This window comes from Tachypleus tridentatus, chromosome 11, assembly GCF_004210375.1.
Source record: "Tachypleus tridentatus isolate NWPU-2018 chromosome 11, ASM421037v1, whole genome shotgun sequence".
In the NCBI taxonomy this organism is placed as follows: Eukaryota; Metazoa; Arthropoda; class Merostomata; order Xiphosura; family Limulidae; genus Tachypleus; species Tachypleus tridentatus.
Genome location: NC_134835.1, coordinates 78,792,127 through 78,814,846, shown reverse-complemented (window position 1 = coordinate 78,814,846; position 22,720 = coordinate 78,792,127).

The following is a 22,720-nucleotide window of genomic DNA, read 5'->3' as shown; positions in this document are numbered from 1 at the left end:
ATCTCTCTAATAAAGAAGATGGAGGCTTCAAGAAAGAAAAGTTAAAAATAGTTTATATTTGATTTGAAGGTTACAAAACCTATATAAAAAAGTGAATTTTTTGAATGGCACTCAATCATATGCCTAGACTTTGGTTCTGTATTAAGCAAAACAACTTCCAATTTTGTTAAAACATATTTCATATATATCAACCGTTTGTCTACCCTTTTAACATTATTCACACAATATTTTTTATCTGTAAATCAAACATTTTAGGAGACATATATGTCCATTGAATACACGGGTATTTTACGTGTAAGCACTTTCGTTTATATGAATTATGATTCTAAGTAATTGGTGAAGCAAAGGTATGCTTACTGTCTTACAAAGCAAAATCCGAGGTACGATTTCCTCGGGTGCAAATAGCCCATTGTGTAGCTTTGCACCAGGAAACACAACAAAGTCCATTTGAGTAATGTTCAGAAAGTATTCATTACTTAGCATACTCCACACAGAACATATACTATCTGAAATAATCGAAAAAGAAAAAAAATATATAATACAAACACTAAATTAAACTACATAGAGCAAACATCAATGCAATTTACACTGAGCAGACGCTTTTGCAACCCACGTACAGAGCAAACACCTGACATGACCCGCACATGTAAACACTAATATAATCTATAGAGAGCAAAACACTACCAACACAGAACAAATACTAACAGTACTCATCATGAACAAAATACTAACACAATCCATCCATAGAAAAACACATTTAATAACATTCAGTGAAAAGAAAGACAGCGTACTTTAACAACATAAACACGGAAAAAATGTTACGAAATGTATACAATATATTTCAAATAACCAGAAATTTGAATCTAAAAGTTTTTTGTTTTTGAATTTCGCACAAAGCTACATGAAAGCTATCTGCGCTAGCCGACCCTAATTATGCAGTGCAGCTCTAGAGAAAAGGCAGCTGGTCATCACTACCAACCGCCAACTTTTGGGCTACTCTTCTACCAACGAATAGTGGGTTTGACTGTCACATTACAACATCCTCACGGGTTTAAGATCAAGCATTTTTGGTGTGACTGGGATTCGAACCTACGAACCTTAGATTGGGAGTCGAGCACCTAAATCACCTGACCGAACAAACATTGTAAAGCATAGTTCAACATAAAACCACCAATAACGAAATTTTAGCATACAATATTGCTCTCACAGTCTAGTCATTATGTTACATTCTCAACAAAAATAACTATAACCCATTTTAAACATAAAAGTCATGGAGTTTTCGATTTCATCTTGAAAATCAGATGATAAATGATGCTGTAAGAGCGAGACATATTCCTAGGAGGAGGCTTCGTGAACGATGGAAATTTGTTGTTCTGCTCAATGTCTTCGCAATTATCGTTCACCTTTCTGTTCATAGGTTGGAATATGGAAGTAATACCACCAAGTCTTGACTAAAGGAGAGTGACCTATGACGTACATATTCCAATAATGCCAGTTACTAATTGTGAGATGTGCGGTACCGAATATGTTCGGTAATCATATGGCTTAATACTCTGAATCAATAAATAAAAAGTTACGACAAGTAAAGTATATTACCTTTGATAATAATAGTGCACAATAAAAGATTTATTGTAGTCAAAACACTGTAATAATTTCAATGTCATGGATTATAAATTTTGGCAACTACTTGTAGAGTCCTTTTGGCACCACAAATCTGATGCCACTCTTTCTCTCTCTCTCTTTACCATGGTTCACAAGTGTTTCTCTAACAACATGAACCGTACTTTGATAAAGTAAAAGCTACAAACAAGATGATTTCAAGTATTGAATAGTTCAGTGTAATATCCATTTGTTTTAAATTGTTTTACACATATTAACCTGTCAAAATTAGTTTTCTACAATTTTCTACAAAACATATTACTTATTTACATCTATATAGTTTTAGATAAATTTGATTGTTTTATCATCATCAGTCATACATGGTAAAATGGTGCTGTGAATAAGCTTACGTATGAAGTAAAAATGTTAGCTATGTGTATCACAACCTAATTTAATTTGTTTCACGTTAATAGAAGCCGTGACATGTTTCTTCGTTATATACATATTTATCACAACTCACATGACGATATGTGCTATTAATCAAATGTGTTTGTATGGAAGTATCTCGCCCTCCTTTTGCTTGGTAACTAAAGTAAGGAGATGATGAGTACAAGAACAATGTAACCTAATACCCTTTATTCAGAAGTCAATACCCTTGATATATGGGTAGATATCATATTAATACAATAATGTAACCTATCGATTAGTCTTTATAACACCCATTACTACTTTACTCTAGAGAGACTGTTACTACAGATGGACAGTTTACAGGAGGATTCTGGCATTTAAGTTCTGTATGTGGTTAATTTTAATGTACGCGCATGTTGTTACTATGGTTTCTGTAGGCATCACTAGGTGAATTATGTATATTACAAAAGCCCATAGGATTGAGTATAGATTTCAATTTATTCTGCACGTTTTATATTTACGGATTTCTTTCTTTAGATAGTCTTACTTGGTATATTGTGCGTGTCATAAAATGGTGGATACTCTTATTAAGATTCTATGTATACACTGTGTTACTAAGGGTAATTTGATTTCAAATGTTTATATTTAAGTATGACATTCTTCATTTACAAAAGCTGAGAGTCTTCTATTCAATGTACATCTATTATAGGTTTAGTATAATAAAAGTGTACCTGACGAAACAGTATAGGTTTAACTTAAATGTGTTTTACAAAGGTCTTATTAGGCGTATTCTGTGTGTCTTACAGTGGTGTTTCTATAATTCTTTGGAGTTACTACAGATTTAAATTTACGTTTGTATTTTTCAGCTACATGTGCTTCTATGAGAGAATAATGTTACTAACATACTACTGAAACGTTTCTGTCATAACTGTTTTTTCATAAATACTGGTATAGAAAACTGATTGTATTTTTATGATCAAAGGTACTGATTATAGTGTTTCCTTCTATATCTAAATATACTTTTTTTCATTTATAGGTGTTTTTCACTTCTCTTAGGATGCTTATTTAAGATATTTAGTTTTATAAACTGACTGATAAATTCCAATAAAATGTTTAAAACCTTTGTAGACAACTTATTGGCTCTAATTAATAACCCATAGCACTTTTTCGGTTTCTATATGAAGGTCATTTTGCTACAAGTGGATATAATAAATAAATAATTTACTGTTTAATCAACCATTTTACTAATATAAAAACTATTTAAAATAGCATCACTCACCACGCAGTTGAAGTACTATGAATTAAAATTCATAAAGCTTTCTGGTTTCTTGCTTTCGCTTTCAACAGATACTGAGATAGACATCATGTCTAAACACTTCTTTAAGACCAAGCTCATTCCACAAATGTCAAAATCTATCATTCCCTTGTATCAGTGAAACTGGATAGTGTGTATAGTCTGTGGCTTAGCTCGTGAATCTCTCTTTTAAGTGTTTACATACGTTTTACTTTTCATTCAATGCTATAAAACGAGTTGATTTTTCAGATGGACTGCGCCCTCGGGTTACGTCTCTGCTGATAATGGTCTTTCTGAATCTTATTTCAAATCTGTGCTTGAACTCTCGACTAAAGACTCTCTACACCTCCTTAATAACATTATACGAGCAGATAGATGTTGTTGGTAAGGGCTCCTACATGAGTTTTAGGATTGCCAACATTTTCCTCAATCACCAAGAACACAAATGGGTTGACAATTGCCATTGAAGCTTCAAACCTGTTCTCTAAAGAAGGTATATTGATGATATTTTTCTTATTTTCCACCATAAACATCATATACAACAATTTCGAGGGTGTCTTACTTCATAACACTCCTCTGTACACTTCACTCGCAAAACTGTTTTTCACAAACAATAAATCACTTCTAAAGGTTCTCCCCCAACAGAGAATGCTTTACGTAACACTTCGAAAGAGATGCTCTTGTTACACTAATCCATAAAAGTGCAGATTTTAACAATATATCAATTTCTCATCTCAGTGATCAAGGATGGATAATACACTGCCACCAGTTACCTACCATCACGGCCTACACACCTTTATGAGAACAGAAGTTAAACCAATCAGTTTCATGTGTCTGTAATAACTGTCCTTGTACAACTGTATTTCACCTATACAGCATTCTTGAATTAAAATCATTAAATCTCCAAAAACACTAAGATACATAATCACAAAATTTGTTTCCGACATCTACACAGAATTTGTAGAATGTGTAAAATCACAAACTGAAAGCAAAAGTAAAAGCGACAATGTAAGATAGAATAAGGAAATTTTATAGATAGCGATGGTGTTGAATAATCAATAGTCATGCTGATTTATTAGAATCATTTATTTTTATTCTTTACTTTTTCGTAATTTCAGTGATATAACTTCGAAATATGGAAATATTGTTTATATCATTTGAAATATTTTGTGTAGGATTGATATATCTTGGAAAATACCAATTAAACTATTAAAAACTTCTATATTTCTTTTTATTTGTAGATATTTCAGTACTTTTAGCACAAACATTATCCGTTATGAAAATAAAATAACTTGGACCAAAAATGGCAATATGATATTTAATTACTTATTCTTTTCTAGAGTTGATTTAATCACCAAATATGAAAAGAATAATGAAATTTCAAACAAATTCTCCTTTAATTATTTCAATTTTATAATGATATTGTACTTTATAAAACATATACATACAGTAAAATTTAACAGCCAAATAACATAATTAAATATAAAACAAATAACCCAATTTATACATCATAAATATTTAACGTGGCAATGCTTACAATACATACAAAACAACAACACATAGAATACACAAAAAAATAAATATAAACGAGGATGAATATTGGCCTCACATCGCTCGGTTATGGTGTTCACATTTCTTTTCTCGTGATATAAAAGGATGCTGAGTGAAAAATAAAAAAAATATTTGTTTAAAAAAGTACCATTTCTACATCATAAACATGTTGTTAAATCAGTCTCTGTATACAGACAGTACTGTGCAAAAGTGCTACGACAAGATAATATTTTGTCATTATTTCCATTTTACGGATATAATTCTCCCATGCGGTAACTGATTGTAGATTTCAACACAATGGTAACGCTTCACTGATCCCTCTTGACAACTAAATGAACCAGCGTAAGAATAATCAGTATTCTTTAGAATTCATGCTTGAATGAAATATAGGGATTGAAATAACTGTCATAGAACCACATGCAGTGTCTTAACAGAGAACTTAGCATATAAAACATTTATATACTGAAAAGAAAAAATTTAATAGCAACCCACAAGTATACCTTCATAAAAACAGTGTTTAACACCATACATTAAGTTTTTTTGTCATGTCACAGCTCCCAAGGCATGAAGGATTGTTAGGAAATTATAGAACTTGCATAAAATCTTTATGTGATGCCAGCTGGACTTTCTGACAAATTGCTCTAGAATTGAATTGTTCCCCAATCGCTATTAAGTACACCATATATCTTGACGTCTAGTCAGGTAAATTTTTCAGCAGTAAAATGTGATATTGTATGGGATTGATGGATATTACAAAATAAAAATGATAAATTATGCAGTGGTGTTTGAAGTCGATGTACTCAAACTGTAAAATGAACATGCAAGCACAACAACGAATTCTTCTACTTATTAATATTGCTTTTTGATGTATGTCATTAGGGTAATAGGTTCAAAGCAAAACAAAATAAAATAGTGAAGTAACAGTAATTCAAGACATACCTTCAAGACTTCCGAAGCTGTATATCGTTTCCGTACGTCGACTTGTAAACACTTCTCCAAGAAATCTTGGAATACGAGAGAAATGTTATCTTTTTCTTTAATATCAGGTTTCCCATTTTTCGCTATGAGATCAAATAGCTGAAAAAGAAATGGGACATCATGACTTTATGTATATCTATATGTGTGATTAATGGGCAAGCCTTGTTCTGTCTTTTCTTATTAAAGTTGCTGGAAGACATTTCAACTAAATTATACAATCATTTGTGTATTCAAGTAAACGAAATCTCACTATTAAGAAGTTGGGTATTGCGAAACAATGATAATTTTTATGAGTAATATTATTACAGAAACATTTCTCTTTAACTAACGCAAGCATTAATTTACCCAAATTCTTAAAAGATCTTGAAATTTATACGAAATACTTTAAATTTATCAGAAGGAAACTCTTATAGATTTATTCAATCATAATTTTCTACTCTCAACTCATCAAAGTATTTACATACAAAAAGGAAAGTACATTCAAATAAGGAGAAAGTTGAAATTCAATCTAATTTTTCTCCATGGCTGTACGGTCTGGTTGGCAACACTTACCATGAGGGGATCTTCATTACAATAAGGAGGCTCTCCCTGTATCATCTCAATAACTGTGATCCCAAAAGACCATATATCGACTTCGCATCCGTATTTTGTCTTTTTAACGATTTCAGGTGCCATCCAGTACGGAGTGCCGGCCGTTGATGTTCTTTTACTTTCTTGTGATGTTATAACGGCACATAATCCAAAGTCAGCTACATGATGAAAAGAACCAAGAATAAAATTTTCATTTGAGTGAAAATGAAAACAAAAATGATTTAGAAAGAATTTCAAGTTAGCCTGACAAAATGAATTTAAAGTATATTAATAATTCTTACAGTTTTGTAGTCAGCATGTTAGGATCAACTTAGATAGTAAAATTTTTAAATTGTTAAAACTACTTTTTTCAGCCAGTTGTATGATATCCTTTTTTGAGAGCACGACAACATAAAGATAACATTCTTCGTGCCTATTCTCCTCCTGTCAAATTACCGATGTAACAAAACTATCTTTTCAATAATTAGACACATAATTTATAATGAAATAAAATTCTACTATCATTTGTTAAAGATAAATTGACAACAGAAATATTCAAACAGTTAACTGTAATTTTGAGTTGTGTTGTTTCTATTGCAAATTTTGATAGAAAAATAGAAACAATTAATCATCAAATAAATCTTGTCAACGAACAAAATATTGCTAAAATCTGTTCTTTTTTACTCGTGTTTCGCACTTATTTTCAGAACAAAATTCTTACTCAAATGTGTTTCGAAGACGCTTGTATTAAAAAAAAATGTAACGTCAATAAATTATTTTATAATTTCCAAATATCTTAGGTCAATAGTCATAAAAACAATATAAAAGTAAAATTATTTTCTTCTTTGAATTCTATTTATTTAAACACCTCCAAGTAATATATGGCAATTTATTTCAGTAAAGGAGGCTAGAAAATTACTTGACACATGACTGTGTCATTGCAAGTAAACATACGTAAAACCAGGCTTACATGTCAAATTATATACACATTTATTAAAAGAGTAATACATAGCTATGCTATGTAGTTGATATTGTACTGAATGTATTGTACATTAATATTGTACTGAACATGAGAACTGGAAACACTAATTCTTATACGTGAATATTTTTTATTTCTGAGTAAACATGATTTCCATGTAACGTATCAACATCTTCATAATATATGTGTTTCTGTTCACGTAGGAATGAAAGTAATGACTTTAATAACAAAAATCATTGCACAAGCACTGAATACTTGCACAATATTGAAAACCAACTGATTTCAAAATTCTAATAAAAACAAGCTAAGTGCAGATGGTGTGTTTTTACTTTACATTATTCTCAGTCTAACGTCTAAATCTAACGTCTCGTGACAATGTAACAAATTAACGCGTATAATAATGTTTACCAACAACATTTTGTTTCTAAATTTCGCGGAAAGCTACACGAGGGTTATCTCCTCTAGCCATCATCACCCACCGCCAACTCTTGGGCTACTCTTTTACCAATGAATAGTGGTATTGACTGTCACATTATAACGCCCTCACGGCTAAAAGGGGCGAGCATGTTTGGTGCAACAGGGAGTCGAACGCCTTAACGCACCTGCCCACACCGGGCCTTTTTAACCCTGAGCAGAATAATATGTTCTTGGAGAAGTCGGAGAAGTTCAGGAAAAGGTGATTGACCCATACAGTAACCTATATCTTGGATAATAATCACGAATACATCCGTTGCATTACCCTACCTGCTACCAATGAAAAAATGTTTTGTAAAACGTGTGACACTCAGAGTGGTAACATTAACCTCGAAATTCATGGTAAGCAATAAATCGAACAAATTGATTGATAGATGAAAAGAAACGTGCGAGGGAAAAAAAAAACCAACTACAAAACAATAAAGATTGGATAGTGAGTTTAAAATAAAATGTCAGATACATAATTAAAAATGATTAATAAAAACCCCACTTCGGAAGTTAAACTATTTAAGTTACAAATAGGGGGCGCACTAAAGAAAAACTTCAAACGCTTAAACAAGAGCCCTTCCAAAAATGATACGATAGTGTTGTATAACTGAATATGAATCATGTGCGTAACAAATATGTGTAGCATTTTTATTGGATGATTTTCGTATCATAATTTGTATGAGGAGACACGTTGCAATGAATTATTTCCCGTGGAACAGAGGCCTGGCACGGCGAAGTGTTTAAGGCACTTTTTCTTTTTGACAAGTGTTACATTAACATGAGTGTTTTTTGTAATCCGAGGGTCGCTGGTTCGAATTCCCGACACATCAAACATGCTCGCCCTTTCAGCCAAGGTGGTGTTATAACGTGACGGTCATCCCCATTATCTGTTGGTAAAATAGTAGTCCAAGAGTTGGTGATGACTAACTGCCTTTCCTCTGGTCTCACATTGCTAAGTTAGAAACGACTAGCGCAGGTAACCCTCGTGTACCTTTGCACGAAATACAAAACAAACCAAGAGAACGGTGGTAGGGGGCTTGTGATACACATAAACACGATTTTACATATAGAGGACAGCACCGAAGGAAACTTGTGAAATATTAACAAAGGTGGAAGTGTTCTGCAGAAATTCTCAAAACATCTTTCTTGGCATTTCAATAGCAAGTATATGACAGTTAATCAGACCTTGTTTGAAAATTCAAACTTAGTTTCCCGTTGTATAAAGGCACAGAGCAAATGAGAGCGAGCGGGAAATTTAATCACCCGCATCCGCCGCCTACCGACGGGGAACCCATTTCTTGGGCCTGTTTCGCGCGTGCGTGGACCAACAGCAGCTTGCTACGGCGTGTCGGACGTCTAAACGCAGTTGTAGCGAAAAGTGCCCGAACGGTTGGCTGCGGGTCCTTCGATTCGACGTCCCTAGAGAATATCTTCAGCATTTCGACCACCTGTTCCCGCCAACTACACGCATTGGCCTCGGGACACCTCGAAGAGAGTCTCAGAGCAAATGAGAGCGAGCGGGAAATTTAAACACCTGCGCCCGCCGCCTACCGACGGGGGAACCCATTTCTTCGGCCAGTTTCGCGCGTGCGTGGACCAAAAGCAGCTTGCTGCGGCGTGTCGGACGTCTACACGCACTTGTAGCGAAAAGTGCCAGAACGATTGGCGGCGGGTCTTTCGATTCGACGTCCCTAGAGGATATCTTCGGCATTTCGACCACCTGTTCCCGCCAACTACACGCATTGTCCTCGGGACACCTCGAACAGAGTCTCAGAGCAAATGAGAGCGAGTGGGAAATTTATTACTGCACTAAATGTTGCTTGTTCACATTAGTCAAATCTTGAGTTCGAATTTTTCACATCATTTCATCCAATTAAAAAAAAAACAACGAAAAACGAACATTCTCGATTTAGTGAAAGAAATCTTATTTTGTTGTTTTTATCGGTTACATTTGATTTACATAAGTATAATATATAACAATGAACTTTGCTGCACAAAACAGTTTAGTACGCGTGTACTATGAAAGCCTTGAGAAAGTCAAACATCTAACTTAATTATTGGGTCACTCAGTAAAGTGCATACCTCTGATACTTAGCGTCGATCATATTCGGTTCCCAAAGAATACGAAAATATGTTTGTATGTTCGTCGTTGTCAAAGGACACGATCTATTTTTGGCAGGACAATGAAGAATAATGTTCTACATATGCCCACCATGTAAATAGATAGGGATTGTTTGAATATCCATGTCTTTGCTGTCACCTTGATCCTCCAAAAAATAATAAACTTCAAAGTTGGGTCCTAACCCAAATGTTTACCAATATTTTTCCAAATACATTCAGCCATTTTCGAGAAATTTTGCTAACAAATATACACAGAGAGGGCGTACATAAACTCCATCTGTCTTCGATGGCTGATGTTATTTAATAATCTGATACGTTATTTGATGCATAACTGAATGTGTTGAATCAACACACATTGATTTTACTCATATTTTACTATAATAACGTGGATATACTTCTAAAATTCTAATCGTTATTTAAAGAGTAAATAATTATAATCCTTTCTTTACGACTGCAGCAATGAGGACAACCATGGGTAAGTTATTTCTTACTCTAATTTATTGAAATAAGGAAATGAAGTAAAACATAATTAAAACACACCAAAAAGTTTTACATTTTTAAAGTGTTGACTGTCGACATATAATTTTATTCTCTCGAAAACAATGATATACGTAAATATAACCTTTAGCTGCACAGTGTTTGATTTTCATGTATGTGAGAGTGCATCTCTTTGTCAGTCATGTTCTGAAATAGGTAGGCACTGGAATTTTTAATTGAAAAATTTAATATTAATATAACATACAAACACTCAATGTTGTACTGTTCATATAATATTCGTATCCATGGCAATATATCCTCAGGCAATGTAGAAAAATAGATTGTTGCATCGGAAAACACCATTTCAGTGCCGAATAATCTACTATTTTTTAGTATTTGTCAAAAGACATTAACAAATTAACCAACTTTTTTTACTTTATTTTAATGATTTAATTACAAGAATTAGTGTTATAAAATGGCGATGTAGTACCTCATATCTGAAACTTTCAGTTTCTCATTTGAGAAAGTTTTTTTTTTTCAATTCTATTACTTGCACGGTTACAAAGTATAACGATAAACACATTCTCGAAAGACGATAAATGTCATGATGTTGATTTGAAGCATAAATGGTCTTCACAAAAGCAGTAATTACTTTCTGATTTTATAGATTTAAAAGCGAAAATATTTTTAAGGCCATGGGTAGGAAGAAAGTAGATGGAACTGAAACTGAGAATACTCCGAACCAAGGAAGTGGCACCTGTATCTCTTCCTACACCTCATCAGCAGAGATTAACATTGATGCCGAGTCTCATAACGATTCTAAACATTTCCTTTCACCAACACAGACCTCTATCCACAATCATTAAATGAATAAATAAATCGAAAATTGGACGTTTCCATTCCCTCGAAAACGATCAAAAGACGTAAATAAAAACATGAGAAAAATTAAAGATGGCGAACTGAATGTGCACAACTCGAATTCTAGTAGCAGTAGTATATCCAGCATGACAAGAATTGTGGGTAATAATTCTAAGTTTTAAAACACTTGTCACTTTGTTGACATTATGTAAGTAAACAATGTTAAACATATCAGTAGCACTCAGTTTGAAAACGCCAGTCACTTTCTCAATGTTATGAAACAAAACAGTGTCGGTTATGGCTAAACGTTCTCGGTTTGAAAATTATAGTCACTTTCTAGATGTTATCCAACAAAATTTTGTCAATCTCTCGAATAAAGAAGATGGAAGCTTCAAGAAAGAAAAGTTAAAAATAGTTTATATTTGATTTGAAGGTTACAAAACCTATATAAAAAAGTGAATTTTTTGAATGGCACTCAATCATATGCCTAGACTTAGGTTCTGTATTAAGCAAAACAACTTCCAATTTTGTGAAAACATATTTCATATATATCATCCGTTTGTCTACCCTTTTAACATTATTCACACAATATTTTTTATCTGTAAATCAAACATTTTAGGAGACATATATGTCCATTGAATACACGGGTATTTTACGTGTAAGCACTTTCGTTTATATGAATTATGATTCTAAGTAATTGGTGAAGCAAAGGTATGCTTACTGTCTTACAAAGCAAAAATCCGAGGTACGATTTCCTCGGGTGCAAATAGCCCATTGTGTAGCTTTGCACCAGGAAACACAACAAAGTCCATTTGAGTAATGTTCAGAAAGTATTCATTACTTAGCATACTCCACACAGAACATATACTATCTGAAATAATCGAAAAAGGAAAAAAATATATATAATAGAAACACTAAATTAAACTACATAGAGCAAACATCAATGCAATTTACACTGAGCAGACGCTTTTGCAACCCACGTACAGAGCAAACACCTGACATGACTCGCACATGTAAACACTAATATAATCTATAGAGAGCAAAACACTACCAACACAGAACAAATACTAACAGTACTCGTCATGAACAAAATACTAACACAATCCATCCATAGAAAAACACATTTAATAACATTCAGTGAAAAGAAAGACAGCGTACTTTAACAACATAAACACGGAAAAAATGTTACGAAATGTATACAATATATTTCAAATAACCAGAAATTTGAATCTAAAAGTTTTTTTGTTTTTGAATTTCGCACAAACCTACATGAAAGCTATCTGCGCTAGCCGACCCTAATTATGCAGTGCAGCTCTAGAGAAAAGGCAGCTGGTCATCACTAACAACCGCCAACTTTTGGGCTACTCTTCTACCAACGAATAGTGGGTTTGACTGTCACATTACAACATCCTCACGGGTTTAAGATCAAGCATCGTGAACGATGGAAATTTGTTGTTCTGCTCAATGTCTCCGCAATTATCGTTCACCTTTCTGTTCATAGGTTGGAATATGGAAGTAATACCACCAAGTCTTGACTAAAGGAGAGTGACCTATGACGTACATATTCCAATAATGCCAGTTACTAATTGTGAGATGTGCGGTACCGAATATGTTCGGTAATCATATGGCTTAATACTCTGAATCAATAAATAAAAAGTTACGACAATTAAAGTATATTACCTTTGATAATAATAGTGCACAATAAAAGATTTATTGTAGTCAAAACACTGTAATAATTTCAATGTCATGGACTATAAATTTTGGCAACTACTTGTAGAGTACTTTTGGCACCACAAATCTGATGCCACTCTTCCTCTCTCTCTCTTTACCATGGCTTCACAAGTGTTCCTCTAACAGCATGAACCGTACTTTGAAAAAGTAAAAGCTACAAACAAGATGATTTCAAGTATTGAATAGTTCAGTATATTATCCATTTGTTTTAAATTGTTTTTACACATATAAATCTGTCAAAAATTAGTTTTTCTACAATTTTCTACAAAACATATTACTTATTTACATCTATATAGTTTTAGATAAATTTTATTGTTTTTATCATCATCAGTCATACATGGTAAAAATGGTGCTGTGAATAAGCTTACGTATGAAGTAAAAAATGTTAGCTATGTGTATCACAACCTAATTTAATTTGTTTCACGTTAATAGAAGCCGTGACATGTTTCTTCTTTATATACATATTTATCACAACTCACATGACGATATGTGCTATTAATCAAATGTGTTTGTATGGAAGTATCTCGCCCTCCTTTTGCTTGGTAACTGAAGTAAGGAGATGATGAGTACAAGAACAATGTAACCTAATACCCTTTATTCAGAAGTCAATACCCTTGATATATGGGTAGATATCATATTAATACAATAATGTAACCTATCGATTAGTCTTTATAACACCCATTACTACTTTACGCTAGAGGGACTGTTACTACAGATGGACAGTTTACAGGAGGATTCTGGCATTTAAGTTCTGTATGTGGTTAATTTTAACGTACGCGCATGTTGTTACTATGGTTTCTGTAGGCATCACTAGGTGAATTATGTATATTACAAAAAGCCCATAGGATTGAGTATAGATTTCAATTTATTGTGCACGTTTTATATTTACGGATTTCTTTCTTTAGATAGTCTTACTTGGTATATTGTGCGTGTCATTTGATTTCAAATGTTTATATTTAAGTATGACATTCTTCATTTACAAAAGCTGAGAGTCTTCTATTCAATGTACATCTATTATAGGTTTAGTATAATAAAAGTGTACCTGACGAAACAGTATAGGTTTAACTTAAATGTGTTTTACAAAGGTCTTATGAGGCGTATTCTGTGTTTCTTACAGTGGTGTTTCTATACTTCTGTGGAGTTACTACAGATTTAAATTTACGTTTGTATTTTTCAGCTACATGTGCTTCTATGAGAGAATAATGTTACTAACATACTACTGAAACGTTTCTGTTATAACTGTTTTTTCATAAATACTGGTATAGAAAACTGATTGTATTTTTATGATCTAAGGTACTGATTATAGTGTTTCCTTCTATATCTAATCATACTTTTTTTCATTTACTAGTGTTTTTCACTTCCCTTAGGATGCTTATTTAAGATATTTAGTTTTATAAACTGACTGATAAATTCCAATAAAATGTTTAAAACCTTTGTTGACAACTTATTGGCTCTAATTAATAACCCATAACACTTTTTCGGTTTCTATATGAAGGTCATTTTGCTACAAGTGGATATAATAAATAAATAATTTACTGTTTAATCAACCATTTTACTAATATAGAAACTATTTAAAATTGCATCACTCACCACGCAGTTGAAGTACTATGAATTAAAATTCATAAAGCTTTCTGGTTTCTTGCTTTCGCTTTCAACAGATACTGAGATAGACATCATGTCTAAACACTTCTTTAAGACCAAGCTCATTCCACAAATGTCAAAATCTATCATTCCCTTGTATCAGTGAAACTGGATAGTGTGTATAGTCTGTGGCTTAGCTCGTGAATCTCTCTTTTAAGTGTTTACATACGTTTTACTTTTCATTCAATGCTATAAAACGAGTTGATTTTTCAGATGGACTGCGCCCTCAGGTTACGTCTCTGCTGATAATGGTCTTTCTGAATCTTATTTCAAATCTGTGCTTGAACTCTCGACTAAAGACTCTCTACACCTCCTTAATAACATTATACGAGCAGATAGATGTTGTTGGTAAGGGCTCCTACATGAGTTTTAGGATTGCCAACATTTTCCTCAATCACCAAGAACACAAATGGGTTGACAATTGCCATTGAAGCTTCAAACCTGTTCTCTAAAGAAGGTATATTGATGATATTTTTCTTATTTTCCACCATAAACATCATATACAACAATTTCGAGGGTGTCTTACTTCATAACACTCCTCTGTACACTTCACTCGCAAAACTGTTTTTCACAAACAATAAATCACTTCTAAAGGTTCTCCCCCAACAGAGAATGCTTTACGTAACACTTCGAAAGAGATGCTCTTGTTACACTAATCCATAAAAGTGCAGATTTTAACAATATATCAATTTCTCATCTCAATGATCAAGGATGGATAATACACTGCCACCAGTTACCTACCATCACGGCCTACACACCTTTATGAGAACAGAAGTTAAACCAATCAGTTTCATGTGTCTGTAATAACTGTCCTTGTACAACTGTATTTCACCTATACAGCATTCTTGAATTAAAATCATTAAATCTCCAAAAACACTAAGATACATAATCACAAAATTTGTTTCCGACATCTACACAGAGTTTGTAGAATGTTTAAAATCCCAAACTGAAAGCAAGAGTAAAAGCGACAATGGAAGATGGAATAAGGAAATTTTATAGATAGCGATGGTGTTGAATAATCAATAGTCATGCTGATTTATTAGAATCATTTATTTTTATTCTTTACTTTTTCGTAATTTCAGTGATATAACTTCGAAATATGGAAATATTGTTTATATCATTTGAAATATTTTGTGTAGGATTGATATATCTTGGAAAATACCAATTAAACTATTAAAAACTTCTATATTTCTTTTTATTTGTAGATATTTGAGTACTTTTAGCACAAACATTATCCGTTATGAAAATAAAATAACTTGGACCAAAAATGGCAATATGATATTTAATTACTTATTCTTTTCTAGAGTTGATTTAATCACCAAATATGAAAAGAATAATGAAATTTCAAACAAATTCTCCTTTAATTATTTCAATTTTATAATGATATTGTACATTATAAAACATATACATACAGTAAAATTTATTTTACACATTATTATATAATGTGTGTTTTTATTTTACATTATTCTCAGTTTGTCCATTGTGATTCAATACCAGTGGCGTGTCGAAAACATCATTTCAAATCTATCTTTTGTCTCCTACATGTCAGAGCCAAAAAAGATTTTGTTCAATAAGATAGCTTATCAGTTTGGATGGATGGTGAGAGACAAAAGTTTCTATGAAAATATCTATACAAATGGTATAAAACTTATTAAATATTGCAATTTAAATGCTGTAAATTACTAAAATATTGTACAAGCTCAAAATTATTGTAAAACAAGATAGCTGCAGGTGTATTTCCTTTTACATATTCAACTAATTTCTACATTTTGGCTACAAATTAGATGTGTATAAAAGATAATCCTGAAGGGTTTTAGACACCCTGATTTTCAGTAACATTGGACAAATTATTAGGAATCTGTAAAAGAAAACACCTGCAGTCAACTTTTTTTCTAATAACCAAACCTGATATTATATGTCTTAAAGTTTACCTAGTTTTATGCTCCAGTCCATACCAACTAATATATTTTGACTTTTGATGTCTCTGTGTATTACACTGTTAACGTGAAGATATTCTATTCCCTGAAGAACCTACATGAGATGTAAATTTATTTCAAAGATAAATACTTTTAAATATCACTATAATTTTAATTCAGTGTGTTTGTTGTTTTCAATAGTTCAAATATATATAATTTATAAATAGCAGAAGTACCAAGCTTAGATCGGGTTGATATATCAGTTGTTTTACCATCTGCTGCCAAGATGAAAAGTTATTACTGCCACTGGAACACCTAACATTAAACTGGCTACGAGAAAAGCGTGGCCTTTTTTAGGTTGAGACCAACCACCTTCAGTAATTGCCCTGGGCAATTTTAAACTCGCATCATTTCCGAGTTAAGGTGTTTTCTGTTATATCACCGACAATAAAAACCTTCTTTAATCAGTGAAGATTCTAAATTGAAAAAATATCAACAAATAGTTTCCAGTTTTGTTATGTAGATGTTTCATTTCATGTATTTTCAGTACACAGAATGACAGCGATATTAAAACATACTTCTGTAACTTAGTGACATGACATGGAAGCCATTGTTAAAAAGGACTGTTAGTAAATCCCATCGGCTTTACTATACATTCAGTGTCGTTTTATAAATGAAAGTATTCAGCTGTACTCAGGTTATCACATTGTTATATTCCAAGTGACAGACGTTAACTAACCATGTATCATGGCACATGGTCACTCCTCGTTAGAAACGCATTGGTCATACATAACTGTCATTTCTGGTTGCATGGAATGGAAACAAACTCATAATAAAATGGCATGGTCCTCAAGAATGGCTCAATCCATCCATCTCTACTGTACTGTACTATTATGGTGAAAATTTAGAAACCATTTTAGCATAAAAGTATAATTCTTGCCTTGACTTCTCTATATATTAAAATTTGTTATATAGGGAATAACTTCTTTTCGATGCAGATATCTTGATAGTTTCCTTCTTTAAAAAGATCCATATATACACCTGCTCACATGTGTTTGTCTCTCTGTGATTTCTTTCGTGATGCAACAAACCGCTCGTGTTATTTGTGGTTTTTGTTACTTTGCCTCCTAAAATAGATGCACAGGTACGTGGAAAAGTAACACTCAGGTGCGTACACTCAGGAGCATCTTGGTACATGTGCAAAATATTTGGTTTTTGGGTTCTTTCTTCTTCAAGCTATGACTTTAACATACACGCATAGACACATGCTTTTATTATTATTATATATAAGCAATGTTATTAATATAGTAATGCTTGCATAACAGACATGGGAAACTAACTGCAATAATTATTGAACAGACCTTTAAATAAATTGTAATCATTAGACATCTGTTAGCAAACAAAATTACAAAAATCTCTATTCATAACAGTCAATATAACATACTTCTTTACAAATTGCTGATATATCATGTTCAGATAAACGGGTTTTGGTCAGGACATTATCCAAAGAGCCGATTCCCAAATATTCCATGATTACCTAAATAAACACAATTTAAAATTCACTTACATTTTATTCTTTAGAAAATCTCTCATAAACAATGACACATAATATTTGTTCCTAACTAAAGATTCTGTCAGTAATCATATATGTAAAACAAATACCAATACCAAAATAATTTTTCACGAGGTAAAAATTAAAGTAACTCTTGAAGAGTTAGATTTTTCATCTAGAATATTGTCTTCCAATCATGTATTATTTAAAAACAAGATTTCTAAAAAGCAAACCTGTAAGAATAATGTAACTATTCACAAACCAATACTGTTGCTCGAAATTGACTTACTATGTTTAATAAAGATTAGTACCTAATCGTGCATTAAAAGTGTTTTTTTTGTTTTTATATAGTGTTGTTTAACTGACTAAGGGATTCTAAAAAAAAAAAAATACTACATTAGACGATTTAAGTTTAAATCTCACCAATAATTCACGAAGTAGTATATGACATGAACAAAGAGCTATCGCAACTGTAAATATTTCATAGTAAAATAAAAGGTTGCTTAGACCAAGTAAATATGTCTTTCCTTCCGGGCAACCGTCACTACATCTTTTATAATCAGGATATCTGACAACAGAAAGCAGATTGAAAGTTGTTAAGTAACCAGATCTGTAATTTTCGTAACATGGTGAATAAATCATTAGTTTCAAAAACGTATTGACAATACAGATACACGTTATTGTAGAAATCCGTAGAACCAACAACTGCGATTACGCATATGTAAGTACACAACAACTGTGAAAATTAACACAAAAGATCAACTTCGTTAATTACAAATTACACATTATGTTTAAAGATGCAGTTAACTAATGAAAGATTCAATCTATTAAAGACACGCAGTATCATCTTTGCTGCTTTAATCCACATATTTTTTAACAATAAAATACTTTTGACATCAGATAATTACGTCATTTTTTATTTTAAAAAGTATAAAAAAGTTTTTATTAAATCTCATAACTTACCCAAAATCAGGGTATTCTTTATTCATAACAGCGATGACCGCTGCTTTAAATCTCCAGCTGGCATTATTTGTTTCATAAGATATTTTAAGCATGTAAGATATAAATACAATGTTGGAAGTGAGTGTTGCCGTTATGAATGACAACACTGCCGACTGGAGAAATCTGAAGACATTGTGTTTGGAATACCCTGATCCACTTAATTTGAGATACATTAAGACAAGCACTGTCGCCATGCAGCAAAGAAAGAGTAGATACATCTTGTCAAGTGGAAGAAAGTTATCTGTCCACCGTGAATAGATAAAAATAAAACGGCTAATATCCAGAAGGTAATTACATACCGCAGCAACAACCAATGTTACAATTAACAATAAAATACTGTTCTTCTCAAGAAAATTACAAGAAAATCTTTTAAAGAGAGAAAACATTTCTCCGAATGTTATTTTCCGGCGTTTTTCATTCATTTTAGTATTTAGATTAGATATCTGTTCTTGTTTCTACGGCTTTACGCTTAGCAACGTGACGTTTCAACAATATCGGATAGTTAATTGTTGTGGTGGGAAAAACGCACTACGTTTGCTTTAGTTTGTTTCGAATTTTGCGCAAAGCTACTTGAGATCTATCTGCGCTAGCCGTCCCTAATTTAGTAGTGTAAGACTAGAGGGAAGGCAGATAGTCATCACCACCCACCGCCAACTCTTGGGCTACTCTTTAATCAAGGAAGAGTCGGATTGACCGTCACATCATAACGCCCCCACGGCTTAAAGGGCGGGCATATTTTGTGCGACCGGGATTCGAACCTGCGACCCTCGAATTACAAGTCGAACGCCTTAAGACGCTTCGCTATGCTGGGCACAAACACATTATGTTTGGAAAAAGTTTGTGAAAGCCGACTTTTACATTTCAGATAAATAAAAAGTAGCACTTTTTTTAAATCAATGTTTCGCTTTTGCGAATTCATTAGAACTAATGTACATATTTATTTGTTATTAGAAATTTCGTTGAATTATAAAATTGCTCGAAATGTACTATTTCTAGAGTCTGCAGTAACGCGTATCGGAGAATATATAAAATATTGTAATTGTTTCCTTACTGTTAAAATATTAAAGTAGGTTGAAAACGGAGAAGGAAGTTACACGTGGAAGTCGTTAAAGGAGATATGAGAAATTGTTGAAGGTAAAACCACGAAGAAGTTCACTAACCGTATATATGCTATTGTCGCCACAACGCGTCTTCACGTACCTCAAACTGAATAGTAAATCATTAACGAAAACATTCTAAATCTAACGTCTCGTGACAATGTAACAAATTAACGCGTATAATAATGTTTACCAACAACATTTTGTTTCTAAATTTCGCGGAAAGCTACACGAGGGTTATCTCCTCTAGCCATCATCACCCACCGCCAACTCTTGGGCTACTCTTTTACCAATGAATAGTGGTATTGTCTGTCACATTATAACGCCCTCACGGATAAAAGGGGCGAGCATGTTTGGTGCAACAGGGAGTTGAACGCCTTAACGCACCTGCCCACACAAGGCCTTTTTAACCATGAGCAGAATAATATGTTCTTGGGGAAGTCGGAGAAGTTCAGGAAAAGGTGATTGACCCATACAGTAACCAATATATCTTGGATAATAATCACGAATACATCCGTTGCATTACCCTACCTGCTACCAATGAAAAAATGTTTTGTAAAACGTGTGACACTCAGAGTGGTAACATTAACCTCGAAATTCATGGTAAGCAATAAATCGAACAAATTGATTGATAGATGAAAAGAAACGTGCGAGGGAAAAAAAAAAACCCCAACTACAAAACAATAAAGATTGGATAGTGAGTTTAAAATAAAATGTCAGATACATCATTAAAAATGATTAATAAAAACCCCACTTCGGAAGTTAAACTATTTAAGTTACAAATAGGGGGCGCACTAAAGAAAAACTTCAAACGCTTAAACAAGAGCCCTTCCAAAAATGAAACGATAGTGTTGTATAACTGAATATGAATCATGTGCGTAACAAAAATGTGTAGCATTTTTATTGGATGATTTTCGTATCATAATTTGTATGAGAGACACGTTGCAATGAATTATTTCCCGTGGAACAGAGGCCTGGCACGTCGAAGTGTTTAAGGCACTTTTTCCTTTTGACAAGTGTTACATTAACATGAGTGTTTTTTGTAATCCGAGGGTCGCTGGTTCGAATTCCCGACACATCAAACATGCTCGCCCTTTCAGCCAAGGTGGTGTTATAACGTGACGGTCTTCCCCATTATCTGTTGGTAAAATAGTAGTCCAAGAGTTGGTGATGACTAACTGCCTTTCCTCTGGTCTCACACTGCTAAGTTAGAAACGACTAGCGCAGGTAACCCTCGTGTACCTTTGCACGAAATACAAAACAAACCAAGAGAACGGTGGTAGGGGGCTTGTGATACACGTAAACACGATTTTACATATAGAGGATAGCACCGAAGGAAACTTGTGAAATATTAACAAAGTTGGAAGTGTTCTGCAGAAATTCTCAAAACATCTTTCTTGGCATTTCAATAGCAAGTATATGACAGTTACTCAGACCTTGTTTGAAAATTCAAACTTAGTTTCCCGTTGTATAAAGGCACAGAGCAAATGAGAGCGAGCGGGAAATTTAAACACCCGCATCCGCCGCCTACCGACGGGGAACCCATTTCTCGGCCTGTTTCGCGCGTGCGTGGACCAACCGCAGCTTGCTGCGGCCTGTCGGACGTCTAAACGCAGTTGTAGCGAAAAGTGCCCGAACGGTTGGCTGCGGGTCCTTGGATTCGACGTCCCTAGAGGATATCTTCGGCATTTCGACCACCTGTTCCCGCCAACTACACGCATTGGCCTCGGGACACCTCGAACAGAGTCTCAGAGCAAATGAGGACGAGTGGGAAATTTATTACTGCACTAAATGTTGCTTGTTCACATTAGTCAAATCTTGAATTCGAATTTTTCACATCATTTCATCCAATTAAAAAAAAACAACGAAAAACGAACATTCTCGATTTAGTGTAAGAAATCTTATTTTGTTGTTTTTATCGGTTACATTTGATTTACATAAGTAGAATATATAACAATGAACTTTGCTGCACTAAACAGTTTAGTACGCGTGTACTATGAAAGCCTTGAGAAAGTCAAACATCTAACTTAATTATTGGGTCACTCAGTAAAGTGCATACCTCTGATACTTAGCGTCGATCATATTCGGCTCCCAAAGAATACGAAAATATGTATGTATGTTCGTCGTTGTCAAAGGACACGATCTATTTTTGGCAGGACAATGAAGAATAATGTTCTACATATGCCCACCATGTAAATAGATAGGGACTGTTTGAATATCCATGTCCTTGCTGTCACCTTGATCCTCCAAAAAATAATAAACTTCAAAGTTGGGTCCTTACCCAAATGTTTACCAATATTTTTCCAAATACATTTAGCCATTTTCGAGAAATTTTGCTAACAAATATACACAGAGAGGGCGTACATAAACTCCATCTGTCTTCGATGGCTGATGTTATTTAATAATCTGATACGTTATTTGATGCATAACTGAATGTGTTGAATCAACACACATTGATTTTACTCATATTTTACTATAATAACG